At 39.6% G+C, this 25,114-nt stretch overlaps 1 protein-coding gene across 15 annotated transcripts in view; it reads left to right on the top strand.

The window, feature by feature from the left end:
* Positions 1–25,114, top strand: part of ATXN1 (ataxin 1) — a 472,419-nt gene that overhangs the window by 354,532 nt on the left and 92,773 nt on the right. For 13 of the 15 annotated variants that reach the window (XM_044426652.1, XM_044426654.1, XM_044426653.1 and 10 more), the window contains one exon: positions 6,168–6,264. The gene's annotated coding sequence lies outside the window, so the exon portion shown is untranslated. Of the gene's footprint in view, positions 1–4,364; positions 4,425–6,167; positions 6,274–25,114 lie in introns of those variants that run through there. The other 2 variants (XM_044426657.1, XM_044426655.1) reach the window with 2 other exon arrangements.

Raw genomic sequence — 25,114 nt, 5'->3', positions numbered from 1 at the left:
GAGACACTCTAGACCCGGTCTCAAGAGAACAGGAAGCCCCGCAAGGGAGATAGAAGCTCGATAAGTTAAAGCGATCCCCCTCCCCTCCCCTCTGGACGTGGCTGGTGCTGGACCAGATATCCGGGCGGGCACAGTAGAGAGGAACCCCCCCCCCCGCCTAGGTCTCTGTTATGCAACCCAGGTTGGCCCCCTCATCCACAGTTAAGTCGTGGATGAGGGATGTTTTGTTGTGGACTGACCTGGCATTAAGCAACAGCACAGTCAGGCCTGAGGGGCGGTTGATAAGCATACCTGGAACCTTCCGGCTGGGGGAATAACCAGAAGGGGGAGCAGGTGTCAACTATCTGTCCCTCCTTCTTCTATGCCGACACGTTGAACCCCCAATGCCATAACGACCATTGCCTAAGACCACCCCAATGGAAGCACCCACGTGCTCCCCAGGCAACCTCATGGTAGCAGCCAGGTGTGAATCCATTAAAACAATCTAAGTTAAAATACAATTAAAAATACAATAAAACCATAAAACCCTCCAACCGCCCAATCACAAAAATCCACCCGCACAGAATGTATGGCCAGCCCAGCCCCCGCACGGCCCCGAACGGTCCCAAACGACATCAACGCCCTTAGGCTGTCGTCCTTAGGCTGCCAGCCTGAGGCTGCCGGCCCTGGCTGCGGCCAGCGAGTTAAGCCGGTGGCCTCTCCCCGCGCACCACCCCCAATCTGGCACAGCTGCCACCCACACTGTCGGGGGAGCAGGGCAAGGGCAGCCACGGAGAAACTTGCCGGCGCCAATGGAGGGCCTGTAGGCCAGCCTCGGCGTCTGCGGGCCACGGCGGCGGTGGAAGGTGGCCCAGTCCTATAAGATGTCAAGGTCCTGTCATGCCCAGAGGCCATTCAATGAGGGCTGTTGTGGCTTCTTCTGCTTTTTCCACTGGCATTCCTCTCCATGACATTTTCAAGGTGACCACTTGGACTACCCCTTGCACATTTGCCTGACATTACTGCCTTGATGGGCGTGCCAGACCAGACACTTGGGAAACCTTCTCCACGCAGCCTCATAATAAGAAGCTGCAGATCAGGTGTTGCCAGCAGGTCACTTGTGGAAAGTCTTCCTTTCCTTAACTTTGTATTTTGTAGAATTTGCCCTTAAAAGTTCATTTTTCTTGCATATTTAGGCAAAATAAGAGGTATTTTAAAAAGATTATATTTCTAAAACAAAAAAACACCCCTGGGAATGAGCACATTATGGAACTGAACTTGACAGCTCATATTATCTATCCTGGCAGAATGTCTGCATTTTTTAAAGTGTTAAATACTGTGAGTAGGAGGATGCAAAAATGGCTTATTTTTAATTCTGATTTTAGGATCCTTTCCATATTAGATTCTATAATTACTAAAATAACAACTGGTTGTATCAACAAAGCAGTTGACCACAGCACTGAAGGATTTGCTCAGGCTGCAATTTTGCACAGAGGCTTCTTAGCTCCCTAATTAATTATTACCATCCAACAGCTGAAGTTCTGTATGAATGGGATTTAAGCAACCTACATGTGTGCACAATTGCAGTGTTAAGATACAGTGTTGTTGCCCTTTCTACTTTGTCTCCCACCTCTCATTCCTGTTACCTGGGTTTTCTTGTCCTTACCTCCTCTTTATGGTCTGCCACAAATAGAAAGTAACATTTGTGGGGCTGTTGCATTCACTTAATAGTGTACGTAAGAGATCATCTACATGCAACTGTACTTCTACTGAATCTGCATAAGAGACCATTTACTGCTTAATGTGATGCACTGAAGGACTGCTATTCTGAGTGATGGACTTGCTGCTATGCAGCACAGGTTAGCATGCCGGCAGCCCATAAAACAGTGGGTACTCTTTTTGGGTAGGCTACATTAGTCTCTTAAAAGTAACTTCCCTGTACAGGCCTTTACATCTTAAGTGAAGGAAATCCAGGCCTCTTCTGCTGATCCTAGCAAGTTAATGTTTAATCATACGAGTAGTCTCAAAGTGATAGTAACATTATTATTAGCAAGAGGTTCAAGACAGATTAAAGGAACTGATTCTTCCCTCACTGCATGGTTCAGCTATGGAAATCACTTCTACGAGATGCAGTGATGGTCAATAATTTGCATGGCTTTAAAAGGGGGTTGGACAAATTCATGGAACAGAAGGCTATTAATGGCTATGAGACCTGATGGCTATATGCTACTTCCAGATCAGAGGCAGTATGTTTATGGGCACTAGTTGCTAAGAACCTTTGGGTAGGAGTGTGTGGTTGCACTTACGTTCTGCTTGTGGGCAGCTGGTTGGCCACTGTGTGAACAGAATGCTGGACTAGATAGAACCTTAGTTTGGTCCAGGAAGGTGCTTCTTAGGTCATTATTATTAATAATAATTCGATTTCTATAGTATCCAATAATCCAAGATCTTTGGCTAATTTACAGAAGATTAAAATCTTTAAAATCCAATATAAAATATAAAAACCTTATGCATACAGAAATGATTTTAAACTATCAGTTATAAAATCCTAGGACTGGATAAAACTTTATCATATGCTGTCAAATGCCTGGGAGTACCTGGAAGTACACTGCAAAAGAATGACAATGTTTGCTGGACTTTCCTGCAGAGAGCATTCCATATTCAGTAGGCTAACCCCATAAAGGCTTTCTCCTTTGCTGCCATCTCCTGGACTTCTCTCAGAAGAGGCACCTAGAAAAGGTCCTTAGATGATAATAGTATACAGGTAGGGTTCGTACTTGAAATACTAACAGTATAAAGAGTTGAACAAAACCCTGGCCAGTGTGCAACATGATACCAAGTTTACATAAGCCTGGTGTACACTTGACTGCATTAAGCCTGTTGAATTTCTGTAGCTCCTGTGTCTAACTGCCTTCAGCAATTGCAATATAACCTCTCTTGCTTTCAATAGCAGTCGTAGTGCAAAAACAGTTACAGTTTTTAGGACAAGTGAAGGCCAGACCTGTGAAAATCAGGAGAAATTTTGTGATTTATATCAGTAGTTTACAAGATAATCCCTGACAGTTTCCCCAGTGAATCAGTGTGTGCATTCATAAATGTGTTACTTTTATTTTTCAAGTAAAGGTAACACATTTGTCAGTTGTTTCCCCTGTTGTTTTATGGACTTGTTGAAAACTTTTCAAAGGGACACATAATGTGCATATTAAATAAATGGCACGTGCTTGAAAAAGTCTAGCTTCATTTCATCCTAGTCACAGTGAAACATGAGTAAACCTGTTCAAGGCTTATTTCATGTGATGGTGAAGAGGAAGTGAAATAATGTTCTAAAACAAATGAAGGTTTAGCGATGGAAGAATATGGAAAATGGAATGGGAACATAGTTGCAGGCATTCATAACAGTGTTTTATTAGCATAGGTGAATTGTGAATTAGAGCAACCAAATTACAGAGTACATCCCAGAACAGTAAGAGGAGGCACTGTAAATACTAGGAGAGTGGAGCCATCTTATAAACGATTGGCTGTTTTTCAGATTTGTGCTTTTGTGTTCCTTGCAAAATATATGTAAGATGCAAAGGAACAGGAATTTTAGGATTACAAGCAGTATAAAAGTACAGTACAGTCAGTCAATGGCAATATTCAGTGGAGTACATCCAACCCAGCGAAATGCTTTCTGCAAGGGATGGAAACGGTATCCACTACTTAGCACTTCCTAGAGGAAGTCCCAAAATGAGTCAAAACATTCCTTTCTAGCTTCCTTATGTGAGTTCCACTGATTCACCCATTGTAGAAACTAGCATTTCCCCTCATGTCATACTGCTTACAGGTGTTATGGGCCACATGTGCAGCAGAAACAGCAGGGCAACAAGGAATTAGCAGGGTCTTAAGCACCCTGTTGATTACTTCCTGTACCAGGGCAGACCACTTGTTTATCTAACTCAGTAATTCTACTGTGATTTGTGGGATCTCTCCAGGGTTACAGGTAAAAGTCATTCCCATCATGCTTATCCTTTAGAATCATAGAATGGTAGAGTTGGAAGGGGTCAGGCCATCCCATTTAGCTAATTGTCTAAACAGAGCCCACAGCTTATCCAGGTAATAGGTTACATTGTTGTGCAACTCTGACAGACAGGGAATTCTATCTGATGTCTAGTCTGAATCTGCTTTCTTTTAACTTAAGCCTGTTATTCCATGTCTTCACTTTGAAATGAATGAGAAAATATCTTGTCCTTTTTCTTTATGGCAGCCTTTGAGGTACTTGTAGAATGCTACCATATCTCTGTCAGTCTTCTCTTCCTGAGGCTGAACACGCCCCATTATCTCAATCTTTCCTCATAGGGCTTTGCCTCCAGTACCTGAATCATCCTTGTTGCCCTTCTCTGAATCCTTTCCAGCTTGCCTGCATCTTTCTTAAACTGTGGTGCCCAGAACTGGACACAGTACTCCAGGTGAGGTCTGACTAGTGCTGAGTATTAGAGATGATTGGGATTGAACCTGGGATTTCCTACATGTAAGGACATGGTGTGTTCCTGTTCAACATAACAGCATTTTAATGTTTTAGGAAAAATATTTTATAGATTGTCAGAAGTCTACACTATTATACTAAAAATATCCCTAAATGATTCAGACTAAAAGGCAAATTCTGCAATGAGGTCTAAGTGTGAAGCATTTGTATAAACTTACTCAATTTATGCAACATTTTGAGACAGAATAGAAAACATTGTTTTCCTGTTAGGATCTTTATTTTTCTACATGCTTCAATCATCCATCTCTGTATAATGCACCTGTAAGGGAAGGCTAGGGCAAGGGCTAGGGCTAGGCATGATCTGAGGGTGAAATTTCTGTTTGCTACTTGCAATGGTATATCTTTTCATGTTTCTCACATCCGCTAGCTGTAGCTCCTGAAAATCTGATTATGTGTCATAAAGATATGAGATATAACACAACAAAAATAGGCATAGGTTGGGTCTAGGAAAACATAAGCGAGCAAGCCAGGATCATGGTTCAGCCCATGCAGAAGAATGCCACTTATCGAAAATACTTCTTACTAGAGAATGAAGCTAGAAATCTGTTTGTGAACATGCTAAATGCTCTTTAACTACAGTTGTACTTTATACTGTGTGTGTTTTTCTTAGTGGGTGGGACTGGATGATAGCCAAGTGGAAATTTTCACAGCACTGCAAAATTGTACAATACACTTACTGCTTTAAATTGTATAGTACCATGCAAACTTGTGACATATTCCAAATAACAGCTTTTACAGAACACAGGTTTATGTGTAGGTGGATCCTTAAACCTGTGTACTTAACAAAGAACAGATAGAGTGTAAAGCCCTGCCCTTGTGGGTGCTTTTGCTGTTTTACATCCATATGTGTACATATGTTTACCACACATGTGGTAATGCAGAAATCCAGAAGGTTCTTTTAGAAATTGCAAATTAATATCCACTTTGGCCCAGTTCACATCACAGTAATCCAGATTTTTGAAACAAGCCCAAGTTCTTTATTTGCATACCACAGAAAACACATTTTTGCTTGAAAGCCACCACAATCAGGCAATGTCACTAGCACAATAACCTGTGTTATTGTGATGGGCAAAATGGGCCATCAGGTACAGAATTAAGGGTAAGTAGAGTACACCCAGAAAATCCTACGGCCCAGGAAGGATCCACTAACAAGAGTTCTCTGCACTTACTTCTCCTCATCATCATCGCATAATGCTGGTTCACCATCTTGCTGTTACCCAGGCAAAGTTGGTGGTGACATGGAGGATCAGTAGATGCCGTTGCTGGATTTCTCACTGGCTTCCTGCATGTCAAGCAAGCAAGTGGTAACAGTGAGGGATGAGGAGCAATAGCAGCTAGTGATAATAGTGGTGAGAAGGTATACTTACTGAAGGAAAGGGTCCCATTGAGAATGTTTTGCCCAAGGGACCCCAGAAACCTGGAGACAGCATTGTAGACCATTACCATTTGTAGTTTTTGGAACTAAGATCTGCTGAACCACAGCAAATAGCAACGTTGAAGAATGGGGCTTCAAGAGCATTCTGGAGTGACACCTTCAACTACAATTACATTTGCTGATTATGCTTTGGGAAATATATGAAACATTTTTGTTTAACCATAATGCAAAGATTTTTATCCTTCATTTTATCTCTTACTACTTTTTAAAAAGTTTTTTTTTCTTTGAAAGAGCGCACCACTTGAGGCCTGTGAACAATCCAGCAACATCTGCAAGTTCTTCAGAGTGAAGGATAATCGGAGACACCCAACAGACAACAGTGAATGTTGTGAGTAAAGTATGCAATAATAATTGCTAAAAATTCCACTGTAACTATCACTTTGAGTAATCAGAATTAAAAATAGTTTTTGCTTTACTAACATTCAAAATGTGTTTGATGCCACACTTCATTTAAGGACTTATATTTCACCTGTGGTGCTTCTTGGACAAATGCTTTTACTGTATAATGTTCTGAGGTGTCTCATATTTTATATAAGGAAGCAGTTTCACTTTCATTCCTCAACTAATGCCCTGACCATTTCCCATAGATGACATTTTTCTTTGAACTCCTTGAAAATTCACAAAATGGATAGCTGCCTATCCATTTCTGCACATCTATCTGTCTGTTATGAACCTTTGGAAAACTGAAAATGTGACTTATAGCTGGCATTTTATTCAGATAACAAGTGGATTTAACAATACCATAGGTTTGTTTCAACAATAAACACTTTAAGGTAAAATGGTGGCAAACTGTATTAATCATGTTTCTATTTGCCTTAGCTGTCAGAGGCAGAAACCCATTTTTTCCCCTTAAGGTAAATTACCTCTCTGATGTTGTCTGGAAGAAGAGGACACTCAGCCTCTAATTTGTAGGAAAGCAACAACCCTGAAGAGAATAACTCCTAGCCTCTCATGCTTATTTGGGAGAATGCCGTACTAAGTTCAGAAGTTGCCACAAATAATTGAGGTTATGTTTGTGGCATAAGGCTACAATCCTAAACACACACGTGGGAATAAAACTGTTGATATCAGTGGGTTCATATCTGAGTAAACATATATAGGATCAGGCTGTAAGACTACAATCCTAGTAGCAGAAACCTAGGAGTAATTCCATTGAACTCTATGTGTTTTATTCTGAATAAACAAACAGGCTTGGACTGTATCAGTGCTCCTCTCCTTCTCTTCCTTTTTATTTGTTCTTGGGCCATCTTATTTTATTGAAAGTAGCAGCAGATGATGACAAAACAAGTAGGCATACAAGAGAAGAGAGTATGAGTTGAATTTTACCCCAAAAGAGGAGGGAGTGATTCAGTCTGATTAGAACTAACATGCATTAGGAGGAAGTTTAAACTTGCTTACTTCCTGATATTCACACAGGTAGGGGAAGAGAGGAGAGGTATGGCTACTTCCTTTTTTGGAGGCCTTTTCCTCTAGTGAAATAAGTGATGGGGAAGAGAGATCAAGCTGCTCTCTCCCCCATGTTGTAGTCTGACAACTACAACTTTACAACATGTAATCATGGAACCAAGTAATCCTTGGTTCCACCTTTGATGAACCATTAGGCACCAGCTACCAATAACTGTATACATTATTTTATGATTTTACAATTTGGTTATTTAAAAATACATGTTCATGTGTCCATGCAGCACCTGAGTTTTTAGTTCTGAAATACATGTCCATATTAAAGTAAATGGTTTAAAGAAAAGGAAGAAAATGGCAAGGACCTGTTAACCTCATGCTTCTATTGTCAATTCCAGAATCTGCTACAGCAAAATGAGGATTGCAAATTTTTCTGAAGGAAGTTTCAGAGCTTTGCAATGTACTGAAATATATCTTTCTTCACTCCTGAAAATTAATTCAATCAATTCTTAATTTCCACTAGAGCCTTTCTACCTTGTGTTTATAATTGCATCATTTCTCTACCAGGTATAATTCAAATAAAAAAATGGGTTAGAAATGCAATTTAGGATCAACTCCTTGTTTGTTGTTATGTGCCATCCCCAACTTATGACAGCCCTGAGAATGAAAGCCTTCCAAAATGTTGTATCCGTGACATCCCTACTTAGCTGTTACAGATTCAAGGCTATGACTTCCTTTATGGAGTCAGTACATCCTAATAGACTCCAACCGTTGTTCCTTTTATTCTTTGTTCAATTTTTATTAATCTAGATTCTCCTGATTGGACTGCTAGACTCATCCTCCTGTATTTCTTTACAGAGATATGTATTTTAATGTATAGTGTGATTCCACCTCCATTTCTGTGTCTTCTGTTCTTCCTGAATAGCTTATCTCCATCAATTCCAGTTATGGGAGTCATCCCACCAGGTTTCAATGTTACCTATCAAGTCATACTTGCTTTCGTGTATTAAGAGTTCAAATTCATGTTGTTTGTTACCCATACTCTGCGGATTAGTATATAGACATCAAAGATCCTGTGCTTTATACTCTGACTTTCTTCCTACTTTTTTGGAAGACAATTATTGAGTACTTGTTAGAGCTTCTTTTTCTGTTGCAGTGGATAAGCTTTCATCCGTTGATGCTACAGTCAGGTGTACTTTTCGCTCCTCTGTACAATTCAGTTTAAAGCCCTCCTGATAAACTTCTTCATGCTGTGACCAAACATATCCTTTCCAGTCCTTGTGAGTTGCAACCCATCACTTGCCACAGGCTATACTACCATCTTCCTGGAAGTATAGCTTGTGGTCCTGAAATCCAAATCTCTCTCTTTGGCACCACCTTTGTAGTCAGGTGTTCACTTTGAGTATTTTTCTTCCTTTGTTTGTTCTTCTTCTACGAACGGGAAGGTTTGAAGAGAAAACTATCTGGACACCAGAGTTCTTGACTTTCCTCCCTAAAGTCTGGCATGATTTGGTCAAACCTCCATTTGCCCATGTCATTTGTTCCCATTTGTATAAGAAGGAAGGGATATGTGTCAGTGGGCTGTGTAAGCTTGGCAATCTATTGGTTATATCACTAATCTGCCCTCCAGGAAGATAGCATACCTATCCCTGGAGGTATGCTATCTCCAAAGGTCATCCCTACATACATGTTTTTCCACCCTTCGCAGCAGGAAGTCTCCCACAAGTAACACTCGTCTTGTTTTTGCAAGCCCTGGTATCATTGCCACTTCTTGGATGACAGCTTTCCTCTTGGTCAGTGTTGCTCTCTATGACTTGCCCTTCTTCCACAGCAGGACGAGCATTCTCATCCTCAAATAACTGAAAGTTGTTAGAGAGTTCTCCTGTTTCCACTGTTGCAGTTTGTCTTCTAGACCTTCTGCATTTATCAGTCATTCTTTTCCAGGAAGTTTTCTTCTTTTTTCCCTTCAGGATTCTCTGCCTTTGCCTCAGCTTGCTGTTGAACTTCTAAGAGTTCTTTGTCATCTTTTGTCTCCTTGCGGGGTGGACACATGCTGCTCTAGTGTTCTCATTTTTTCTTAGAGGGCTGCAAGTGAAGGCAATATTGATCTGTAAACATCCCACAGGCGTTGAAGGTCACCATGACTTTTTAGTTCATTTTTTTCTGAGTTGTTACCATTGGAGGTCAGGATGGGGTTCTTCAAAGTAGTGTGTGTTTTGTTGGTTGGCTTGGTGGACCTTTTGGGGGAGAGTTGGTCAGCACCACTTGCTCCCCACATTCTCTTCCCGCCCGGGTCCACAGAGTTTATGGGCGATCCCCCATGCTCTTCCCACCCAGGTCTACAGAGTTTATTGGCGATTCCACCTTCTTCCAGGGCTGGTTCTAGTAGAAATGCAGCTTGCTGGTGCCTCTGTGAGGGTTGGAAGACAGTTTTTCCACACTGCCCTTTTTGAGGGTAAGTTTGGAAGAGTTGGGCTGTTTTCTTGGGGAGTCAGAGTCTGTCATGTGCTTAGGGACGCCCGCGCTTTCAGGGCAGCTGCCACTGTTGCTTCCACTTCAACCTGTTTGTACAGGGACTTGCTCCTGAGTAGACATACATAGGTGTGTGGTTTGCCTTTTCATAAATTTGTGCTGTACACATGCTGGTTCCTTATTTCTGAGTAGATGCTAGTCCTCCCTGCTTTTCCAACTGCCAGATCTTCCATTCCTCTGTTTCATAGGCTGCTCTCAGGGCTTTTTGTTTGGCTTGTGTTCTCTGACTTTTGACTGCTTGAGTCCTTTGTTGTGCTCCAGGTCTTTTCAGCGGCAAGGAGTGGCTTGGTCAGGGTTTCTTTGTTTTATATTTTACTCTCCCATCTGAGTTCTTCCTGGTTGCTCAGTGCTGCCCAAGGACGACTGCCTTCATCTCTTGCAGTCACCATCATCTCACACCCTGCTTCCACACCAGCCCCTTCTTCTGTAATATTTCTGTACATAAGCTGTCTGGTAGTTGTGTGCGTACAGGGTCTGTTGATGGCTTTCCCTCATTTTCCTATCTGGACCCTGTTATTTCAGGTGCTGATAGTATGCACCAGAGCTCCTTTCCTTGTGGTCTCCACCATGTTTGTAGTTTTGGGTGTGGTGTTTGGGGATATCTAACAGAATCTTCATGCTTCATAAATTCAGAATTCTTTGGAGGGAAGTGGTATAAACTCACGTAAGTTTGTAGTGTACATAGAAGCAATATTTAAGCAGCATCTTGTGGAGCTAGTGTCATGCTGCTTTCTGTACTAGCTGGAAGAGTGTTGCCATTTCTTGATATACTGTTTCCTAGAACCACATGGCAACAACCATCCCATGGATAGTATGACAAACATCTTTATGAAGGAACATTAAAAATTATATGTTAATAGATAGTTTACAGTATTTTGAATACTGTACAGAAAATATGTCTGCACTGGTCCTTGAGAATAGCTTGTTTTGGGCCCCTTGTGAGAACTGACAGCTCTTACTATGGTGGAATGGATGGAAAGTTTTAACACAATTTAAAGTTCAGAATTCATCTGCTTCTAAAGTTGTTTGCATTTGTTTACGGCTTACTCGTTAACTTTTTTTTTTAACAAAAACTTCAGCTTGCTGAAAGAGAGCGCTCCGTATGTCTCTCTTCTTGCAAACAGCTCTCTTTTGTGTGCCACCTCATATTTTTAGGGATGGGGCAGGAAGAGCAGGAATTGTAGTTATCTGAAAAATGCAGCCTCTGAAAAGGCAATGATTTATTCTCAGGCATTATTCTTGAATAATAGCCTCAGACAGCTGCTGCTTTCCTTTAGATAGGCATAGCTCTGTAGGCATGCTATATATCAGAGTTCAAGGGACTAATAGATCTCTGCCAAAATCATAAGTCTTTAGTATCAGAAGAATGAATAATTGGAATGTCTTATTTCCTTATTTCTGTTCAGTGTCATGTGCTTCTAGTACAGAGCAAAAGTGCATAGATTTTGCCACAGTAGGCCTCCCCAGAGCTACTGCAAGAATTTGTAGCTCAGTGATGAGCACATGCCTTGCATCCAGGAGCTTGCAGGTGCATTCTTTGGCATCTCCACAGGAGCCTGAGTAAGAACCCTGCCTGGAGCCCTGCTGCCAATCACTGTTGATTGTAGTGTGCTAGATGAAGCAAGGGTACGACAGATGATAACCAACTGCTTATATTTTTAACTGTTTTGAGCTTTGCCAGTCATAGAATGTGAGACATGAAACATGATTTGGCATACACAGTTTTATTTCCTTTTCAGGCAGGTGCAAGGTAAGGAAGGAAAAAGAGAGCACATGCACTGTTGTGTTGTGCTCCCTTCCTTTTACCACTGCCACATCGTGTCCTGCCTCCTTCTCTTTACTGTATTGTGCCTCTCTTCCTGTTACTATCTCCTGGCCTTCCTACCAAGCAGTCAGTGATTGGTAGAAAGTGTGTAGGATCAGGGAAAAGAGGCCCATCAGGAGAACCCCAGAAGGATGGACTTGGGTCCTGGGCAGGAAGTTCTGCAACCTTGGTGTAAAATAAAACAAATTCTCCAGTAATTTTGGAATATTTGTTGGAAAAATGGAGTTGGCAACCCTCTTGGCTTTCGTCAAATCTGAAGACTCCATCCATCCATCCATAACACGTGTAACTCTTTTCACTGTCAATTGTATTTTAGCCCATAGATATAGATGTCTTTGTTTACTTATCTTCCCTTTGAACTGTAAGCTTCTTTCCTGTACCTGCAGCATGTAGGAATAATTGTTTTGGCAGACAACATATGCATTGCTCCTTGATAACTCTTTCTTACATTCACATGTTGCGAAGCATTCCAATTATAACAGCCACCCACAACTCTATTTCTGTACCGTATTGTTCGGCACTGTGTGCATTTGTTCCTTTGTATCATTAGCCTTTTGATTCAGCACTAACTGTCGTAGCACAATTTCCCTGCTTTTTAGGACTGCAACACAGAGGTGACAAAAGAATAATACTAGTATTATTGAAAGATTTGTAATATATTTTAAGGAAAACGTTGGTATCGACCTTGGTAACTAATAAAAAATTTGGTTCAAATGTGATGAATGAAGGGAACAGTGCTTATTTGGATAATATTGAAATCTACTTAATTTGAATCTGTTTTTCTTAAACTGGTTAATATTATGTCAACATACAAGTTAACTAGAGTTTCTACTCATTTAGTGATACTATCTGGATTGTGAAGTCATTATTCCATTTCTTCCCTATTTATTCCTGGATGCTATCCCCCATTCTACCACCTCTTCCCTAATCAGGATGAATTTAATTTAGATGTATAAAATTGTTAGCAAAGTCTTTCTGTCTGTCGATCTCTCTATCTGTAATATATGTATTTGAAGATAATGAAATCTCTAAGGGCATAATCCTATGGCTGTCATAGGAAAGGTTGGAATCCCATCTCCAACCTTGGAAACATGCTCTGGTGTTAAAGTTGGAGTTTTGACCCTGAAATGCCTTTGCAGCTAGGGCAGTTCTTTCCATGCCAGCTACAACTTTGTGGTTGGAAGACCAAATTTGAAGCAAGAAGTTGTGGACATCCCATGTGGGGGGAACCAACCATAATATGTCATATCCTGGCTATGCCTCAGCCTCTGGTTCTTGCTCTCTGTGGGAAATGGCCATCTAGGTTTTTCGAAAGGCAGGAGAAGAATAGAGGGCACCTTTGCCTCCATTCTTTTACAACCGTCCATGGGATGCCCATAATCATTCAAGTTCAGAGGGTTACAGGCAGGCACATTGGAAGTCACTGTGTTTATTTGGATAGCAGTATATGAATGTTCTGTCTAATCTGGCAATGAATTTTCCAGGTCCACCAGTACTTGTCATGTTCATTCTTCAAATTTTCTGTTGACCTGTAAGATTAGATGATGTGCTTTTATGGAGATTTTAAATGCTCCCTTTTAAGGGCTGTCTAAATGATTCGTGTGTTGTAATCCAAACACAAGCCATTAATGAAAGGTAAACATTTTTGTAATTAGTTTGCATGTTCTATATTGATGCCTTATGGCACAGTCCTATATATTTCAGTAGAAATAGTCTACAATTTCCAACATGTCTCCAACAGCATGGCTGAATGGAGAGAATTGGAAGCATACGGATTTTTTTCCCCTTCTGTCTACACATGTGTAGGATTGTGCCATGAATGACTTAATCATTCTCTTATTTTCTTTGGGTACCAAGGTTGGTATGTTTTAGTCCACAGTTGTCAAGGGCATCACAATCTCGATAAGAGTCACTGCCTCCACCAGCTATTTAGCATTAATTAATATAAATCAGGCTTGGACCACTGATTTCTTGAGACGTAGCAATGTGACTCTCTGTTCAAAACAAGGAAGAATCAGTGGAAATCAGGAAAACTAGAATGGTAGATAGTGATGTTTAGCTTTCTTGTATATTTTTTGTGCACAGTGGATTTTAATAGTACTTAGCCTGTGTCTCCTCTACCACCTTGCCTTGGCCTTTGTGCAGTTGTCATGTTTCATAATGTCCCACCCTCTTGAGTTATATTCCTTGGTGGAAATAATCTCTAATTTCTGTCCTGGACATTTTAATCTTCCTTCTAATAAAATAATCAGCTATCTTGTCCCTGGAGGATTTTCCAGATTCTCAGAGTTCAGTTGTTCTTACTAAAACATAGCCTTTACTTTCAACCCACAACCCAGCCTTAGGCAAACAGGATGTTTTGAGAATTATGATCCCTATTGATCATATCAATACATTTAGCATTTGGGTCTGAATGATGCTTATGCAAATATATGTGTTAAACAAGCCTGCTTTCCTTTTTTGGTATCAGAGTTACTCTAATGATAGTTGTCTAACTTAAGGACCTTTCCTTTGCATCTTAAAACAAAAAACAAAACCCCTTTGCACTCAGCTCCTCAAGATCCTCAAAAAACTCAAGACCCTTTCACTTTTCAGAATTGTTTATAGCCAGTTGTCTTGTAATCATACTATTTTAATGTATCAGACGTCATTTGTAGTTGTATTACTAACAAATTGTAAGCACATTGGACTAAGTCTTTCTGCATAGTCAAAGCAGTGTGCTGTCGGCCCTCAAACGTATAGATGTTTTTAAGCTACTTACTAATACCGTTTTACTTCTTAAGACCTAGCTAGTAAGTAAAGAACAACCCTGTGATTCATTTCTGATCCTGCTGTTATTCTGGAAAGAAAGTTGCAACAAGAAAGAAAATACATGTGTTCGTATGTATGTATGTATGTATGTATGTATATGTGTATGTGTTTTCTGTGTAGGCCAGGGAATAGCTAGGCTTACACAGCTGCAGGCAAAACCATAGAACAGGTATCTCTGCAGAACACTTCCTACCGGAGGGCTAGAGTATATCTAGGCTAATCTTCACAAGTGCATTGTGTTTTCATTGTTGCAGTGCTCCTGTAGTTTCCAAAGGAAAACTTGTTTTGGCTCCTCGGTCAATTAAATTTCCAGCTTGCAAATCTTTCTCTGTGTGAGTTTGTCTTCAAACATTACAGCAATGGATCTTAGAATGATCAAGAGGAGGTTACAGCACTGGAGGTTTTAGGCATACACGTAGCACTGGCAAAGCTTTATGATCAGAACTGGAGAGTGGTTTGAAGGAACATATTTCATGGCAATATTCAGGATTTTTCTCGTACAATTCATGTTTAGGCCATATGGCAGTAAACAATGCTACTGAAAACTGTTGTCTCAAGATATAAATGTATTCGGAGAGAAGAGTGTTCCTTCTAGCACTTCTTTACCACAAAATCTGGTTGACAGATTCTTATTAATCAATGTCCATGTTTTTATAACACTTGTATTGGGAGAGTAGCGATGAAATGCCGGGTGATCCCTTCATTGTTTGTGCTTTTAAGTTAAAGTCAATGTCTCTTCTGAAGTTCTGATTACAGTGCAGAGGCATCTAGTGGTCATTCTGCATAATTGCAAGTGAACCTTAAAGAATTTAAAAACAAATGTACCACTATAGTCCTATGGAGTGGGATATATCTGGAGAGCAGAGCTCTACTGGATCAAAACAAAGGCATCCTTCATTTAGTATTGTATTTCCCGTCATGGTCAACATACACACTACCTGTGGGGAGCACACTAGTCCTGCTGCTTTCAGAGGCACAGAACCTGTGATACTGGAGGTACTGGATGGCCATATGGGCCATTCTCCATGAATGTGTCAGATCCCTTTAAATCCTTTGCTTCTTTGACTGTCAGCACATCTTATTGCAGTAAATTTTATAAGTAACACTTGTGAACAGTTACATCTTCTGTGCCTCTAGGCTTGATAATCCTTTTAAGCAGAGAAACCAAGGCTGAGGAGTTTAAGGTGATTATGTTATCTACCCCATTTGTTATTACTTTTGCTTTTGTAGTGATGGTAGTGGTGGTGATGATGATGATATATGGATTAACACCTGCCCTGCTTTTTTGCACCCTCCTGTTGGGTGTGGCTCCAGGGACTATCAAAATGGGCACTGAACTTTGCAATATAACTCTAGAGCAGCACTTTTCAATAATGTTATCAATATTCTTCAGTAATGTTATCAGTATTCTTCAGGAACATGTCCTTTGTTTTCAATAGGATTTCAATAGGAAACATTTCATGCTTTCAAATGTCCACCCAATTTGGTAGCTTGCTTTCCTTAGTCAAATTCTCAAATTCTAGTCACAACTTTTTTGGCATCCAGAACTTGACCCAGCTATTAGGCATACTGAAAGCAAGCAAGCAATCATGAAGCAGTGCACAGACACAGTTCACATGGAATGATCAAGCATGGGTAACTGTGACCCATAGTCAAGACCACATGAGAACGAGTGAATGTGTTGAAGCATCCTAGCTTCTTGTCTGCTGCCATTTTTCAAATCAACCCAGAAGTTCCTGGGTTGTACTCCATGACTAGTGAACCCAAAATTCTGGCTAGTAAAACAAGAAACAGCTCAGAGTTTTAAACCAATAGGCAATGGGTTCAAATACTGGGTTGTTTCTTCCTGAACATTTCAGACTTCCACATTCACATGTAACCCAGTAGCAAAGTGGAAGCAGCAGGCCACTGGGAAGCAATGTGCATGCTTGCTCCTTTGCAGCTCCAGCAACCCATGGAATAAATAATGCATGCTCCAGTCATGTTTGTTTTTAAGAAGCTGATACTTTGGCACTCATGTTTAGTCTATGAGGTGTTTTAACAGCATGTAACAATAGTTATCTGGAGCACAAACCTGTGGCCAATAGGCAGTGTCTAGATGGCCATAGGATTTTTCAGATTCCCCGGTTCAACCTTGGAGTGCTGTCTCCTGATCCAGCACAGAAAGGATCATGTTGGCTTTGTCATGAAAGTCAGGTTAGTGACCTTGAAGATGGGATTTGGGGCATTCAGAGGGCATGTCAGGAGGAGAGAGGCACCACAACATGGCAAAGTATTTTGATTCTTCCTTCCTTCTTGCCCTAAGGCACCTCAGCTAATGGCCTAAATCTAACTGAGCTCCAGGGCAGGAGGACCGTGGAGATGACTACTGCCTGCCATAAGATGCTCTAACTGCTTCAAGTTCAGAGGGCTATGGGCATCCTAATTGGATGGCACCATTCCTGTATGTACACTGAAAATTGACTAGAAACATAGATGCCTTCCCCCATCTCTTCTGTAAATAGCTCCCATTAGTTTCTTCATGTTAGCACTACTGAGTTTTAAAATGACTCATGTCTGGGTAGCCTGTAGCTGGGGATAGCATTGCGCATTACACATTGCAAGGCATTTTGAAACAGGAGTATTTGTGAGAATTGTTCTGTGTTTTACAATCAGGATGTGGAAACCATTCTCTAAAAGAACATAGCCGCCCCGAGGCTTCGGCGAATGGGGTGGCATAGAAGTCTAATTAAATAAATAAACAAACAAACAAACATTTGTACAGTGAAGCTGTTGAGGCATTTATATATTTCATATACAAAAGGGAACCCAGCCCACCAGTTTCTTTTCTTTTTACATCCCTTTAAATTCTGTTTTGCTGAAAACTCTTCTTGACAGAAGAGCACTGTGAGTTACTTCCTCTAGGGCTTTTCCTGTTAAATTGACTACCAGACAGATTGTTGTCCACAGCATGCAACAGCGTTCCCAGACTTTTATAGCTACAATCAGGAGCATCTTGTTAAGACATGTTGAAGTAGTAAATTTGTGCTGCTTCCTGGCTAATCTATCATGGCTGAAAGCTCAGAGGAAGCAACAGAGAAGGCTGCTATGCATAGTCTCTTGTACTTTTGCAATTTCTTCTGTACTGTAAAGATTGGCCATTCCTTGAAATAGCATGAATGCTTTTGGTTGATATATTTGGCTAGGATTTTTTTCTTTTTGAAACAAAAGAAAAGTGTTTTTTTTTTTTTGTTTAAAGAGGTTATGTTGCTATGTTGTTATTCTTATGCTATATGAAGTATATTTCAGATTTAAAATTCTGCTCAACTTTACTTCAGCAAATATTTGGCTAGCATTAATTCCACTTGCAGTGACTCCAAAATTAGACATTCTTCATTGAAATTAGCCCAGTGTATCCTAGAAAAGGATAGGCTGAATATTGTTATTGCATGCTATGGCAATGAAGGCATGGGGAAAAAATGTTGCTTTTTTCCAGACAGCTCTCTCATGCTAGTACTTGACCATGTTTTCATTGAAGTTCCAGTGAAACTTTGGAAAGCATAATTGAGAAATATCTGGGGGGTTTTTAAGCTTGATTAAGCTGCTATTGTCAGTACAGAAGTTTTTAAATGAGCACTAAGAAAGTACTTTAAATATAAAAGTAAGTCTCATGCAAGCTTCCCAAAACCGCAAAACAGTATTATTTAACTCAAATATTGTTGTTATTAGTCCAACTGGGCACACAGTGTTTTGTAACATTGAAGAAACAAATAGACCTCAAGTCTAAGATAAGAATTATTATCAAAGAAACAATTTGGAGCAAGGCAACAATGGTCATAAATAGTGGGAAGACGTATACAGATTATGTGCAAAGACAGTAACATGATGCTAAACCTTCTGTTAATAAAGTTAAGCATTTAGGTGTTTCTATGGGATTTCTTTGTAAGTATTTCTGTATAGTTTGTATGTGAATTAAAGCGCATCATTCATTCTCCTTCTGTCAATGCAATAAAATATAGCAAAGAAGAACTTTACAACCAACAGAGTCAAGAGAGAGAGAGGAAAAAAACAGCTAAAAGGTTTTTGGAAGACTAATTCATTGTGGCACAAGCTTTTGCACAATGTAGTCTGCTTCATCAGATGCAAATAGGCTCTAGTCCATGAAAGCTTATGCCAGAATAAATCTCTTAGACTTTAAGGTGCCACAAGACTTGTTGTTGTTTCTGCTGCAATAGGCTAACACAGTTATCTTCCAGAGCTTTTCTTGGGGAAGGAGGTACTCAACTCCTTCAAGCTGCAGTTGGTGGAATAATGCATGCTTGATACCAACCCTTGTAGTTTGAGGAGGGATAGTGTTCAAAAAGCTTCACCACTTGACTCTTCTGGTAACATAAAGTACTAGTCCTCCATAAAGTGAGTTCTAGTTGGCTTTGTTTTCAGGAGGGAAAATAGTTGTTCACACACTAATTGGTAGACTTGAGCAGTATCCAATGGGGTAATTCCTCAAACTGAACAGGTAGCCCTTTGATGAATCTTACCATTGCACAATGGGTTTGCATGAGTTATGTCCAACTGGCTGTCCACTGGATTGCTCAAGCATGATACACATCCGCTCACACAACCATAACTGATCAAACATAACTTTAGTTGGATTCTTGTACACAGTTTGCAGCTTAGTTTCTGCTAGCATAACATCATTTCTGCTAGTGTAATGACATAGTTGGATACATTCCAGATACTCCAGGAAAGTGTTCAATGAGTTATATTCAGATATTTGTCACTGGAGTGAACATTTCAGACATGCAGGGATGCTGTTATTTAAATAAAAGTCTATAAGGTGGCCATCCCTTTGTGGAGACTAAAACACAGAACAGTTTAGGCACTTGCTAGAAGCAGCACTGGCTAACAGTACCTCAGTCTTGAAAGCCACTGAGAAATAAATGAGAATCTACAGGGTCACAAGCTCCTCTCTCTTTGCCAACATAAATCATCATGCAGGATGACCAAAGCAGTTTTGAACTAAAACCTAGCATAAACTCCAACTGAAATAAATCAAGATAATCAGTCTCATCCAAGTACATCTGGAGCTGGTTGACAACCATCCATTCAAAGATCTTGTCTAGGAAAGGAAACTTTGCTACTAGCGTAAAATTATTAATATTTTCTAAGTCCAGGAAGCATTTATTTAGGAATGGTCTCACCACTGCTTATTTCAAATAGACCATGATCATTTCATCTTGCAAGGAATCATTAAGCACCTCCCTGGCCAGATGAAGATAGTCTAGTGATTGTGTTCCAGGGGGGTTACCTTCCCTGCTAGGTTTTTTTTTTTCTTTTCTCTACTGAGGGAGGCTTATACGTTTAGAAGTAGGGTGAGATAGAAGAAAGCATCTGGTACAGTGTGAACTTTGCTTATATGGGGGAATGACAGTGCTTAAAGTTAATCATACATGCTATTGGCTGATCGTACTGTGTCTCATGCAATAAGGAAGAGACTAATCATTGTCATTCAGCTGCTGAGCAGAATAATAACACAGGAGATTTCTTTAAAATAATGATTCTTTCACTTTTCAGGGAAGTTAAACAAATGTGTTAGAGTTAGTTTATTATTCTTGTCCTTCTTTCCCAGATTGAATTTATATTGTTCAATCTTGTGTTAATTAACTGAAGCTTGTAAGCTGTCCTGAGACACTGTTGTGAAGGACAGGTTAGAAATGTTGTTGTTGTTGTTGTTGTTGTTTAGTAACTGACTACAAAAGAAGCTGTAGATTTATCTGTTGTGGTTAAATATTATATAAATCTCCATAAGGGATATAATTTCGGCTAGGAGCTGTTCCTTTATTTGCACTCTCCTTGTGCAATCATTTATTATCTAGGAAATAATTTTAAATAGTAAAATTAAAAATAAAATTAACCCTCTACCATATATGCAGTGTAAATTCATGTCCAAATTTGGCCATTTTACAAGGCATTTACTGTTGATTATGCAAAAGCATTGCACATTGTACCAAGAAATAATTCCAGTAGAACATGAATTAACCTTCCAGGTAGTTTAATCTGCTGCATCGTCTTTCCTCTGGCAGCAGATGCACAAATTATGAATGCAGTGGGAAGCCTCTTTTAGTTATCTTGCCAGTTATGAAGTATTTGGGGATAGCGGGACTTAAAGAAGCTTTTGCCTTGAGTTTAACTTGATGAATTTATTAGTACATTTCTGAGATTGTAAAGCATTAGGTACATCAGTTCTGTTCCATTTTATGCAATTTTGGAATTATATTCATTGATACACATTTTTAAATAACATGTAAAACATAAATAGTTTCTATTCTTTCCTTTCTGGGAGATTGATCAAATTCTGCCAGTAAGTATGCATGGGAAAATTGCTTGGATGGGGAAAATGTAAGATTCACTGTACTGTAATATAAATAAAGCTGAAGAGTCGTTTAAAAATGCCAGATCTACCTTTTTATATATTGCTGAATATTATTTGCATATATTTATTCCTGGAGCCTGAGCTTAAAGAGGGCTCTCTCAGAAGTTATTTTGAGAGGGATATTTTGTTATTTTTATAGTGAACTCAGAAGCTAAAGAGCTCAGCAATCAGCATGCTTCAAAGTCAGCCAAGACACTATACTGGCAGCCTTCCATTCTGCTAGTGATGTGAGTAAGATGCATACTCACTGACTTGAGTCAGGTCATACAGCTTTTACAAGTAAATCTTTCTGCTTTTTCCAGTTGTACAGAAACTGGGAAAAGGGTGTGTGGGTAGCCAAAAAGCAGAATCAATTCTTCCTGTTTAGTTCCCTTCCCCAGACCAGACTTCATTCTTAAAATATTGTTCTGAAGCCAAATTCCCTTTTCTAAGGGGTGCTAATTATGTCTTCTAATAAAGTAACAATTAAACTTACTTTGTTTAAAGGGCTGTAAACATCTCATGTATTCAGCTGCAGGAAGGTAAAACTAATTGATTTTTGTGATTAGAACTAGACAAAGCAAATTGAATTTTCTTGGTGATAAGAAGAACATGAATTTTGGCATTACCATCTTTTGGAGTAATCCATACATCTGTGTCCTGAGTTTACAGGGTCAGTTCAAGCATTGTATCACTGTGATTTTTCCATGCAGGTTTCTATTATTATAGAGTAACATGTAGCAAAAGATAGTGACAGAGGAAATCAATTTCTAAGGTAAATGCAGTACCTCAAAGACATGTTATACAAATGCATGCTGTAAGGATTAAATTGAGTAACTGTTAGGTGGTGCTGCTGAGTGTTCCAAAATATGCCTTGTACTTTGTCACTATATTTCATTTGATTGTAATTTACAGTAAATAACAAAAGTCTGCAATATTTTTCAGTTTCCACAGTATAAGTAGCATTAGCATGCATTTACCTAACTGCCTAGTTTCATTAGTACAACACAGTTCAGAAAAGAAGAATTATTGCTACTCCCATGCTGTCTCTTTTGTTATAGTTTTGTTTGAAGTGCTTTATAATAATAATTATTGTTATACAGGTATGTGAGGGGATGTCACATGGAGATGGGTAGAGACCTGTTCTCCCCTGCAGAGGAAGGCAACGCGCTTCAACGGAGCAAAGCTCAGGGAACCAAGGTTCCATTTAGATGCCAGGAAGCACTTCCTGACAGTTAGGACCCCGAGGGTGTAGAATGGGCTTCCATGAGAGGTCATTGAGGCCCCATCGGTGAGAGTGTTCAAAGATAGGATGGACATGCACATGGTGGGCATGTCGTGAGCAGAACCAACTGGTGCCGGAGGTCAGACTAGATGGCCCGGGAGGCCCCTTCTGACTCGTTCTGTTTCTATGTTTCTATTATGTCATTATACCTCTAGAAGCTGAAGTCACCACTGTTCCCAAAGCTGACCCAGGTCACCAGAAAACTTTTCAGTGCAGCAGGAAGTTAAGCCTAGTCACAGGTCCTGTACTCATGTACTGTCCACTGGACTAATTTGTTAATGGGTGAAAGTTTTGAGAGCATTTCCAAATGGTTAAATAAAAAGTACCAGAATTTTATCTTTAATGCTACATATATTGTGCCAGAAGATTAAGATTTCCATCCCACGTGATGGATGAAAAACAGTAGCCCTGCTTGATAGCTAGTTTACACCAATATGTTCTTTTTTAATGCAGCAAGTGCGTGGTAGATATATCCTATAAAAGAAATAGACTTGGAATTTTAGGAGTATTCATCTATATCTCGAGGGCAAAAGATTGGGGAAAGGCTAGAATTGAACTAGCATTGCAGTATGTGGTCTGAGTATACAGTCTTTGGTGTTTGCATTCTGCATATTTCATGAATTAAAACTGAGTTTAAATCCAAGTTTTCTTTTTTAAGTAGAATGATTATTAATATTGCCTGCATATATTTCACAGATATTGTTGCCAAGAGTTTCCCCACCCATTTTGTGTAAAAATCACTAGTAAGAGAATCCATGAAGAACTGTTTGTTTTCTAATAGAGAAGAACCTGGGAAGAATACTTTTCAGAAGAATCTGAAAATTGTCTGCTTTACTGATTTTCTCTCTTGCCAAACTCTTTTTTAACTTATAAAAACAAAAAATGTGTGTTTGGGATGCTATATGAAATCAGGATCTTACTACTTGTACTATCATGTTGCTGTGTCTCATACCAAGTAGAATATTTTCAGGTACTGGGGTTTCCAAAAGAATTTTACTCTTTTGTTTTCCCTCTCCCACTTTTAGTTCATAATATACAGAGTTTTTTGAGCTACTTTTGTAAACATTTTGCATCAGTATTTTATGATCCTCTGATAAGATCTAGCCAATCCTAAGTTTAAATATTTGAGTCAAATTTAATTAACATTTGTAAGTGTGGGTGGAATACATTTGCTTTGCCTAGATTATGGGTTTGGGAAGATACATGTATAATTGCTACAGACTTAAGTTAAAATCCTCTGCATTCATCTTGAGAGCAAAACTGTGCTCTTAATTTAACTGGATCACTGGGTGAGATATTGGACGTGTTTCCCTATTACAATTACCCACACAGAAAATCACAGCATCCTTGAAATGAATGCTCCTATTGCATAGTTATTTGTCAGGCAAACCTCTTAGTAACAACTTGTAATTAGACAAACGAATCCATTGGCATGAAGCAACACCCTTGTTTCAGAAGTCTGCCCAGGGGGAAAAATGTTTTGTGTATTTAGAAACATACTTAGCTTGAATTGTACCCAATGACAGTGAGTTTCACATTCAATAGTATCAGTAAAATAATACCTTTATTACAATCAGCTGCTGTTTATTATATGAACCTCAAGTTACAGAGAAACCTGAAGAAGAGTCCTGTCACAGAGATATCTTCCTTAGTCTACATACTGAGGATTTTTTAAAAGAGAGTTTGGAAAATAAATGTTACATAGCAGTTTATGTAAAGGTTGGGGAAATAAGTGGCTCTTCTACATCATCTCTTACCTTTGGCTATGTTTGTTTGGGTTCTTGGAATGTGGCAGCATCTCAAGGACAGCATGGTCCCCGCACTTGATGTGGGTTGTTAAATGCTTGTCTGCAGATTGCTTCAACTTTAAGTCAGAGTTGTTCTTCTTCTAATAACTGCTGCTAATAATTGGTAGGCTCTTCATTTTTAAAAACATACATTTTGGGAAATGAGGTTATTTGAAGCATGTTACTAGAATTGTGTAGAGGTTTATGAGTCATTACTAGAAACAATATAGGTGACAGAGTCATTTCTCAACAGTAGCTAAATATGGAAGACTGTTACTCGTTTAAGTTGGCATCTGCTAACTTCACAAGACAGAAAAAAAATATTCTAAGTTCAGCCCCTAAAATCTTCACTGTACTTTTTGTTGTTTATTCTTAAAAGTTACTTGACTAATAACTTCTCTATTCTGACTCAAAATAGACCTAATTCAGATGAAATATATAAAATAATTCTAAACAAATTCAGCTTAATTTGACCCCCTATTTCAGTTGGTTCCCATCACATTCCTGATGATATGATTGCAAACATGGTCAGGATCTAGAGGCCTTCTCATCACTTACTTTCCTAAACTTAATGAGTAATTCTGCTATGAGCATGTCTAAGCATGTGCACAGTGCATCCAGTAACACTGTGAAGCATGAAGAGCACTGGGTTCAGATAGCAGGATCATTTACATTCCAAGGTTGAGAACTAGTCATTGCAACAAACCATGGTGAATAACCCACAGTTCACAATCCAAGAACAGCAGCAGCAAACCAAGGTTTTTGTCTTGTTAGTATAGCTGGGTTCAGATGGGAGATGTTTCAACAACAGTCCACAGTTCAACAACAACAACCCACACACAACTCATACTAAATCCCTGAGTGTTGGTTATTGTACTGCATAACCTGCTCACATGGATAAGCCACCATGGGTTAAATTAGTGGTACATACCAGCACATCCTAATTTAGTCTAGTTACCTGCCCTTGAACACCAGTATCATGATTTGCTTGAGAGGTAAACAACACTTAAATAACCCAGCACTGGCAGGTATTGCCAGGCAAGCATGTGGCTTTGTGCAGGCCCTCCTCCTGAGTCCTCCCACCCATCTTTTGTTGAGATAAGTTTGTGGAAAAGGGGCAAAGGGTTATTCAAGGGTAGGATGGGGCTA

Source organism: Varanus komodoensis, unplaced genomic scaffold, assembly GCF_004798865.1.
Source record: "Varanus komodoensis strain SLA01 unplaced genomic scaffold, ASM479886v1 scaffold17, whole genome shotgun sequence".
Lineage (NCBI taxonomy): Eukaryota > Metazoa > Chordata > Lepidosauria > Squamata > Varanidae > Varanus > Varanus komodoensis.
Note: the sequence above shows the minus strand (reverse complement) of the source record. Positions and strands in the feature narration are given on the sequence as shown.